Here is a 10,347-nt window from a genome sequence, read left to right on the forward strand (position 1 = left end):
CATCGACCCACGATATGTTTGTTTTTTACAAAACAATTATATACGCTCTGATCCAAGGGATTGGGTTAACTGCATATTTTATATTTGTTCATCACGATTTATCGAAAAATTGTCATTGAACTGTTTCAACGAACATCTGCTAGTATAACATCACTTTATCATGATGTAATGCCACAAACGTTGTCTGACAGATCAATGTTGACCTACAGATCAAGCTTCGCTTGTATAATGCGGTATATAACTTAATTATTGATATCTTGTAGATGATTAACATAAAAATAATTTCCATCAAAACGTTGGGTATTGCATGCCCAGCCGACCTGATGAGTTGTGATATTCGGAGAAAGGCTTCGACGGCAGCGGTCGAGATACTATTAAGTTTTTCTTATTGAAAATCCATATAGGTCCAGTTTAAAAAAAGAAGATATTATGAATCATCCAATTTATTATGATATAATGCTACTCCAAACACTAACCAATAAACAATATCTAATTGTATTGTGTATTTGTATTTATGGTAAAGCTACTAAGGTTATTTGTCGTCGTCCCTAATGTTGAACTACTGACAAGAGGGAAGGCAGCCACTCAGCAGCACTCTACCACCTACTGTTTACAATAATAGATAGCCTGTCACTCTCATAACGTACTCTCAGTTTGAAGTGTAGAGAATAATGAGTGGTATCGTATAGATTTAAATCTAACTTGCCAACTCTGAAATCTAGAGCTATACCACAGGGACAATCAGCACACCCACACCCCAGTAACACAGCGGTATGTCTGCAAACTTACAACGCTAGAAACCGAGTTTCGATACCCGTGGTGGGAAAAAGCACAGATAGCCCATTGTGTAGCTTTGTACTTAACTAAAACCGTATAGTACAGGGACAATCAGCCCACACTCCCATCCTAGTGGCACAGCGGTATGCCTGCGGACTTACAACGATAGAAACCGGGTTTCGATATCCGTGGTGGGCAAAGCACAGATAGCTCATTGTGTAGCTTTGTGCTTAACCAAAACGGTATAGTACAGGGACAATCAACATCTTTGTGTGGGCGTATTTTTTCAAGGAAATCATGTGCTACAATCGACGAAATTTTACATAACTGTTGTGAAGTTAGCAACACAGACAATAAACAACTAAATGCTCAACCATAATTCATGTATATATATATAGTCGTAATGATATCTTCCGACTTTCAGTCAGCTTTATACATTTAATTATGCAGTCCATTTGCAGTGCATTTCAGTAGTGAAAAATGAAATATTTATGTTAATTTGAAGCATCTTGGTAAAATCATAAATCAACACACTCTGGTCGTTTAGTGGAGAAAAATATATTCAGTATATTGTTCCCACTTTATTATGTCTTTCAAACTTTGTTTGTGAAATTACTAAACATTCTATACGATGTATAACTATATATTTGTATTTTCGTGTCATAGAAAATATAATAGTTTATGTATATATTTAAGTTTGTTAAATAATAACGTAAACAGTAATACAACACTTAACCAGAAAATGTTTTAACATAAACTTTTATTTGTTTCTATTTACTAAAAACCAAAAGAAGATGCATAATTTTGTAATGTAATTGAATACCGTTAGATGATATTATACAGGTGAAATGTAGGCCACTACTAGTACAGAGTAACAAGAGTACTTCTACTCATTGTCTAAATCTAATACAAGAAAAAAAGATACAATAATTGAAATAATAACGGAAACACACAAGCAATACATATACAGTAATCACAAAGAATTAGTAATGGCAACTAAATGGTGAATTTATTATTAGTACAAAACATTATTATAGAACACACAAGCGAAACGACAAGTTATACAATACACTGGTATATTTTATGTGATATCTTTGGTTTGCATTTTGTATAGCGCCTATTTTTTCTTCATAGTGTATATGAGCGTAAGGTTGTGAAATATTGTTACAAATGTTTTTTATTATACCACCAATTTACAACCAAGAGATTCAGTCACTTTTTGAGACTCTCAGTTTTTTACACAAATGTTCTTATCTTGATTTTATGCAGGTAAGGAAGTGATTACGAGCTCTACAATCGCTTCTTTACTGTCAACGTATCGGTTTACCACATTCGATGTTTACTTGGGTTCACTGTCTTGGTGGAAGGTGAATTCCCTCCTGATGTGTCGTGTTCCTGGGGAAATAGCACGATAAATCTGTATATGTATTTGTCAGCAGTGAGGGTGTCAACCATTTTGTTTTGATCACCGACATCTAAACTTGCACTGCTCCTTCCACCATGTTTTACTGTAGATGTTGTTTATCAATTATGACACGGATTCTACTCCCCGTCGACAAACAAGCTGTTGTTGAATGTTCCCAAACGATTCAGACTCGCATTCATCTACAAATAACACATATCCCTAACTTTAATCATTCCTCTGACTGTCGTCCAATTCACATCAATCTTTTCATCTTTTTGTTTCTATTCTGTGGTTACACGTTCCCTGAACCACTTCGATATAATGTGTATCTTACTGTTCTTATTTCCACATCTGTACTTACAGCAAGAACGTTGGCTAGATCTATATTCGATCGTCATTTATCTCGTAAATAATATACCCCGAGATACTTAACATCACATTTGGAAAGTTTCCGTTTTTTTACCTATACAACTGCTATTAGATTATTAATATTACCGGTTTCATGTTCCCTCTTCGGAATTTTGCTGCACTTTTTTTTTTCTCATGGAGTGTAGTTAAACAGCCAAACTTTGACTTTTACACGCTTATCATGCAGTATTTCAATACTGGGAATCATAAATGAATTCACACAACTACTATTGTTGGATATAGTGTGAATGTATGTACTATTACAAGCTTTATACTGGTGTGTACTGATGAAGCACTTTTTGACTAGTTTGACTAAATACACTAACAGTGTAAACTGTCAACACCAGGTTTTACTTTGGTGTATTTAATTTTCACACGCGGTTAAGGGATGGAATTCCTGTAGTATTTGGATTTTATACCCTTCCTTCAAATGTTCTATGATTATTTCCAGTACTTTACGTAAAGTTCCCTTTGTTATTTTTTTACTCTAATTTTTATAGACATGTAATATATTTTCATTTTTTTCTAATTCTGAACCCAAAAATATAACATTTAAAATTAAAGAGTTAGAGCCTTTTTCTTTATAATGAAAATATTTTCAGTTAGTCTTAAAGTTAAATGGAACATCTACATTTTATATTTCTCGTCACATAAAGAAACCGTTGTCAATTAAACAACAAAAAAATGGAAATTCTTTGGAAAATTTCTCTATTTCGACGAATAGTTTTTTTTATGATTTGCATTCCCGGATTTTCGTTAGATTTCATTAAACGCAAAGGCACGTAAATAATAATTCAACAAGGAAAACAAAGAATCCTAGATAGATATATATTGCCATATAAAAGTTTATTAATATATGTCTCTACACATATGCTCCTGTTTATGTATTTGTGCATATTCATAGGCAAATGATATCAGGGAGCTGGTTCCCAGTTACATACATATACATATATATATACATACTCTGTTAAATGAAAAAGAAAGTATTTAATTAAATGTAACCTTGCGCATTTTAACACCGATTGATGTAGATAATGATTTATGTTAATGAGTCCCCAGAAAAAATGTGTAACTCATAGTTGCCGTGTTACGTATATAACGGAAGGACTAACTTCAAAAACTATACTTCTGATTAAGCCAACCGGAAATGGCGATCAGAAGTGTAACGCGATTGTAGTTGCAGCTCAGGAAAATTGCTTCAACGCTTCACGAACTTACATTAAAAGCAGTGCATAGTCTACTTTTATGATGGCATAAAATGTAGTGAGTCAAAACACGTTCTAGTTCAGGAATTCTAGGTTCTAGATGATTCTTTAGAAAAATGGTCATTTTTTCAGTGTACAGTTTAACCTTTTGGTCTACGCTACATGTGGGTGGTATGCGTCATAAAGTTCATGAGGGCTAAAATGAGAGTTAGATTTCCCACAAGGCTGTACGATAATTTTCTTAATGAGTTATTTACATGCACTGGAGAAATAAATCACGGGTGAAATAACTCCAAATCCATTTTGTATTCGTTTGTGAATCCGATTTCGCTACCGCCCACTTCATTTCTTGATATCAGTTATGAAACAAGATTAACTTGGCAGCTTTCTAATAAGTGAATATTAATTGTGAATCTCATTATGCATGATAACAGACTTCATATTTCTGAGCTCAAATTATAAACTATTATTTGGTTACTTATATATTTGCTTTTCTGATTTTCAACTATAATTAAGTTGACAGCACCTAATGTGAATATTAAATGCGAAATTATATTTTAGCTAACAGTCTTCTTACAAATGAGCTTGGACTGTAATCTCCTGCTTTACATCTATGTTAGGTCTGTTGTCTTACTATATTTAACAACTAATACAATGGAATTAGCTCATGTATGCAACATCAGGTTCCCACAGATGCCAATATCAGTTTCCTGATAATATTGTTGAACAGGATAAGTATTAAAAATTAAGAGTTGAAAGTATACAGAATTACGCAGTTTCTCTTTGTTGTAACTTACTGAATGAAGAACGTGCTTCATAGTTATAGAGCTTAACTGAAAGATGTATTTTTGTTTGTTTGGATATTCGAGCAAAGCTACACAAGGATTATCTGTGTTAGCTGTCTTTAATTTAGGAACTGATAGACTACTGGGAAAACATCCAGTAAACAGCACCAACCGCCAAGTATTGGGCGACTCTAGTCAAATAGGGGGATTTGACTGTTACGTTTATTACGCAACCACAGCCTAAAGTGTAGAATCTGATTTTTTTGCTGTAACGCAAACCATGTATTCTCAGATCTATACCACCTAATCACCAAACCACGCCCAACCTATTAAAAGAAGACAAAATGATGTTTGTTACCTGGAAACAATCATATTCAACTGAACAATAAAGAATACAGATTACAAATTATGTTTTTTACCTATGAATTTAGGACAGAATTTTATAATAAATAATAATATTTTATAAAATTATAAGCTATCTTTAATTAATCACAAATACCTCTCGTATCCTTAGAAGAAAAATTAAAACCTATATTCTCTGCTCAACGATGCTTATTCATTGTTAAGCTGTATGTTTACCTTGTACTTCAAGGTTATCCAGGTTACACTACAAAGTAACAAAAATATTTGAACAATAACATGTGAGATAATTTCTTCCTTAAGAGATAAGAAATCGAATTTCTTGAGCTATGGAGCGCCTGAACTGAAAAATCCCTTAGCAAATTGTTATATCAACTTAAGAAGAAAAAATGTGTAATTGGAGTATGATTCCAATGAATACGATTCTTGTTGTTGACAAAGTGAGAATTCACGCCCTTAAAGGTTTCAATTTAGAAGAAATAAAACTTCATACTCCTGCTATGTATGTAATGGTGTTAACGTATAAATATATTTTAAAATGTAGTTTATGAAAATTGAAAAATAACTGTTTTAGACATCATTTTCGAGGAAACTAATTCTCTAAAAGGTATACATTGAAAATTAAGCATATTTGTATGAAGTATGACTTCTTTAAAATATTAGTGTTTAATATTTCATATTTCTATTGGGAGTGTGAAATCACTTTTACTCACGAAGGGTGTGAATTCACACTTTTTATTGGGTGTAACTCCTGTATCAGTATATCACACCCATAAAAGTGTGAAATCATACATTTTTTACACTGACAAAGGAACTCCGTTTGTTTCATTACTAGATAAAATCGATTTAATATTTTAAAAACAAAACTTAACACATTTGTTAGTTTTAAAGTTGATGTGCCATATGTTAAAGACAGTGGAAGAAAAATTGAGGCGTGGAATATTGTTGGTGGAAAAGTTCAACAGACGCGAGTATGCAGTAGAGAAAAGAGACTGTCTCTAACAGCATTCAGCTTACACAGCTGTAACAAAATAGTATAATCGAAAACCGTACAGTTTCGTGGTGAAAGGAAGAACGCAGGCGGGTCGGTTAGTCACGAAATAAGGATATTTACGACTAAGTTTATACCATGTATCGGTACACGAGTACATTGACACACGTAGCAATATTAAACACGGAGAAAAATCAATGGAAACAAGACAGTAAAGACTACATTTAAGCGCAATGAACAATTCGTTATTTTAGCGTTGAAATGAAATGTATCAATCGAGTAAAAGCTCAGATTTGTCAGCTAAGAATATATTTTACTGATCGCGTCAATAATTATTTTTTTCCGTCCACGGGAGTGTCACACAGAAAATTCGCCCAAAATCACATAATGGAACAAATCTCGTGGAAAGGTGGCATACGTGCTAAATAGTAGAATTTCGTAGAATGTAGTGTAAAAATACATTGCTCAAAATAACACGCAATTAAGTTAACCTCAAATATTCATAGGTTATTACACGGTATTAAGACGAAAAAAGTTATATCAATAAGTAAGTAAAAACAAAAACAGCATATAATTACTTGTTATAAAAAAACAACCAAGTAAACCGAAGTATTTATATTTATTTCGATTTTTATACTGAAGTGGATGAAAACGTCTTCCTTTTGTATCTTAAAATGGACGTATGTTTTATCGACAAAGTTTTCAATCTAAACCAAGACATTTATATTACCCAGAGTTCAAAATAACTTTCTGTGCTGAGATATCCTCTTTCAGTATAAATGGAGGTATCGTGATGTAAAGCAGAGACAACGTAGATGGTTTCTAACAAAATGGATTTAACTTAGAAAACACTTAAGTAGGTTCCGTATGAATAATTACAAACCTCACAAAAGGTAAAGACAAAGAAGTAATTTGTCTACGGCTTAAGTGCTAGTCTGAAGAATGAGTATCAATGACCAGTATCAAATTATATACTGGTCTAATGTGCACAGTAGTGACAGTTCTACAATTCCATTAAACAGAATCATTTGTCTCCACGAAATATCTTTTGTCCTAAGAATCTTTTTTTTTTCTCTCGCACAAACCTTGTAGTAGTTCAACAATAAGCTGTTTTTTTATTCTCTTACTTGTTAAATAACCTCACTGAATTGTACTCTGCCACTTTTGTTAATCAACTCATTTCCATGCTCAACTAAAGAAGAAACCGAAAAAAAAACTCATGTATTTAATTACAACTCTAAGGTAGTTTTGTAGTTAGCATCAACCAATTTGTTTTCAAGGTTTTTAAATATATTTAATTACTACTTCAAAGCGTTGTTGTTGTTTTTTTTTAGTTTTTAACGCCTAGAAGAGATAAATTATGGGCCTTAATTCCAAACAGCAGTTTGAAAAATTTAAATTAATAAACTTGTTTAGGACTGAAACGGGAAACACAAAACAACACTTGCTAAAACTAACACTCTAAGGTATATTCGTAAAATTTGTTGCTCTGTTTGTTACTATTTCCTATTAAGGTGCATCACACACACAAATCTATATACTTATAAAAAGAAAAAAATCCAATATTTTTCTAGCTAACGTTTCTGCCACCATGTATAAATAATTTCTAAAACGTTTCTCTTTGTTTTACATACAATTTTAGGTTCTTCATATAATCTGGCAAAAAAAGCTGATTTATGAAAACAGATAAATAAATGAAATATATATATTATTGTTTGCAAATTATATGTTTCAAGCAGCAAGCTACAAATAGTAATTCCATACAATATGTGTTTTAGATTGATACTTAAACCTGGAACTAACCTATTTGTTAGCAATTCATACAATATGTGTTTTAGATTGGTTCTTAAACCTGGAACTAACCTATTTGCTAGCAACTAGGCCTACGATCTATAAATGTAGATTTATAACTGACAGATCTGTGTTTCAAGACTCAAGAAGTTGTGCAAAACAAGAAACAACACAATATTTATCGCACACTGGCTAAATATGCTGACTTTGTATCGTAATATTGCCCAGTTTCTGACCTTTAATATACTTTTTCTTGTTGGTGAGTTAGGAGACTTTTGCACACATCAACCCTATATAATCACTAAGTTTCAGCTTATACGAACTTGTAACAATCTTTGTACTACCACGCTGCTTGGGTATGCCACAGAAGTATGACTAAACAAGTACAGACCCTATAAAATGGACATTTTTGGTATGTAACTTTAGCCTGATATGAGGATTAAAGCAAATTTACAACTAATTTACATCCTGTTTATATGTATGTTAACTATCTGCACAACACCTATACGAAAATGTCTGAATAGATTCATTTGAATATACCTGAATAACGATATATTATTTTCTAGTTACAAAAGGGTACAATATAATAGTTTTCGACTGAAACTCTGTTCAGTAAGCTTAATGACTTTTCGTCCTTTTTTTAATATTTAAGATTGAATCTTCATGATTATGTTGAAAGGGGTAATCCGCAACTTGGTTATAATTGAACTGACGTTTCATAATGCTCACTCATAGGTTTCCATAATGATTCGATCATTATTTACCCTCCAGAGGTTCTCCAATCATTTCGAAAGTTGAAATAAATTGTCTGTTCACCATTGCTCATTTACGTTTAAAAAAACTAAATCACATTATTTCCGAGCTATCTCCCTTTGAGTAACATAATGTTCTTGGTCGTAAATCTATATAATTAAGTCACTTTTTTTTTGCCGAATAAAACATATAGTAGACTACTCATAAGGAATCTGATTTGTATGCCTGAGTGAAAACTAAATTTAATTTTCCTAGAACTTTGGTGACAAAAAAGACGTAATACTGCTTTGTAGGCTTCAGACACGACTAAGCCAAGTGATCGTAAATTCTGTCCAATCTTTATTAACGTGAAATATCTATATTTCTTATTATGTATGTATATTCTTATTTTGTGCAGAACGTTCATAATTATTTTCTCTGATTGTGGTATTACCCATGCATGTAGATATCAAATTTCAATAGTTTTTTAGTTTTAAATAAAGAAAGTAAAATAAAAAAGAATATTTAACAACTACATATTTTTGTTTTGTTTTATTCATTTAATAAAAACATAATGTCACTATAACGAAGTTTACAGAAAAACTTAAGGTAAATACTTCGTTTCATAAGTACTGTTTACACTAACTGGGCCTGATATGACCTGGTGGTTATGGCGCTTGACTCGCAATCTGCGGGTGCGGGTTCGAATCCCATCACCGAACAAGCTCTCCCTATCAGTCGTGGAAGCGTTATAGTGTGAAGGTCAATTCAACTATTCGTTGGTAAAGAGTAGCCCAAGAGTAGGCAGTGGTGGTGTTAATTAGCTGTCTATCATCTAGTCTTTCACTTCAAAGTTAGGGACAGATAGCACAGACAGCCCTCGAGTAATTTAGCGCGAATTTTAACAAACCAATTTCCATTAAATTTGGTTCAGCAGAAAGTCCGAGGGCTAATAATATGGCTTTTGATACCGCTGTGGATAGAGAACAAATAATCCACTGTATAGCTTTGCGTTTAATAAAAACAAATAAACAGACACTAAATTGAAATACAGGGATACTTGGATTTACGTTATAGTAAACTGTTACAATAAATTTCAGCAACTTGTAAAACCTTATTACGCTTTTGAACCTAAGTACGAACACTTTAGAGGTCGGTTCATTTAGTTCTTGATTAAAAACAATATGTTAATCTTGTTCAATAGTTAGTTTAGTATTAAGGAAAAATACGGTAGATGAACTAACTATGAGTAAGCTGTCAATTAGTGTTAATTCACAGTAAGTAAAAATAAATAAATTTTAATTTAAAAAGTGTCAATATACGGAACATTAAGAAAAGTGTCAATATACAACACATTAAAAAAGTGTCAAAGTACTTTAGAAAAATAAAAATTTCTGTCTTTTTCGATGCTTTAGATAATACTAAAACCAAAATTTAAGAGTCATAATAAACATTTTAATATGAGTTTTATAAAGATGGAATACTATTTAAAAAAAATTCACCACCATCTCTTCATTGAGATCACGAGCTATCTTTATAAAATCATATAAAACGTCTGTTTAACAATGTCTAAAAGTACGAGACAACATAAATATATTAAATTTGATTTTCTGTTGTGTTACTCTCTACTGGCTCAACCGTTAATTCTGCAGCCTTACAACGTTAAAAATTGTGTTTCGATATTCATGGTGGGTAGAACACAAATAGAACATTGTGTAGGTTTGCATTTAACATTAACTAAACCCGCCAGTCTGTTGTATTAGCTACGAGATACTTAAAATGTAAATTTTGACTGTAGGAAAAAGCGATTCAACTTGTTGAGTACTTTAAAACAAATTTACGATCAATGTTAATTAACGTAGAGGTCCGGCATGGCCAGGTGGATAAGGCGCT

At 32.3% G+C, this 10,347-nt stretch overlaps 1 protein-coding gene and 1 long non-coding RNA gene across 3 annotated transcripts in view; both read left to right on the forward strand.

Annotated features, from left to right (window-relative positions):
- LOC106464672 (lachesin-like) overlaps nucleotides 1–10,347 on the forward strand; it is a 93,399-nt gene that overhangs the window by 32,528 nt on the left and 50,524 nt on the right. The window lies entirely within an intron of this gene.
- LOC111087180 overlaps nucleotides 2,982–10,347 on the forward strand; it is a 12,143-nt gene continuing 4,777 nt past the window's right edge. The window contains exons 1-2 of the long non-coding RNA XR_002611898.1: nucleotides 2,982–2,992; nucleotides 6,374–6,379. This is a non-coding gene — a long non-coding RNA (uncharacterized LOC111087180). The remainder of the gene's footprint in view (nucleotides 2,993–6,373; nucleotides 6,380–10,347) is intronic.

Source organism: Limulus polyphemus, unplaced genomic scaffold (assembly GCF_000517525.1).
Source record: "Limulus polyphemus unplaced genomic scaffold, Limulus_polyphemus-2.1.2 Scaffold62, whole genome shotgun sequence".
NCBI classification, from domain to species: domain Eukaryota; kingdom Metazoa; phylum Arthropoda; class Merostomata; order Xiphosura; family Limulidae; genus Limulus; species Limulus polyphemus.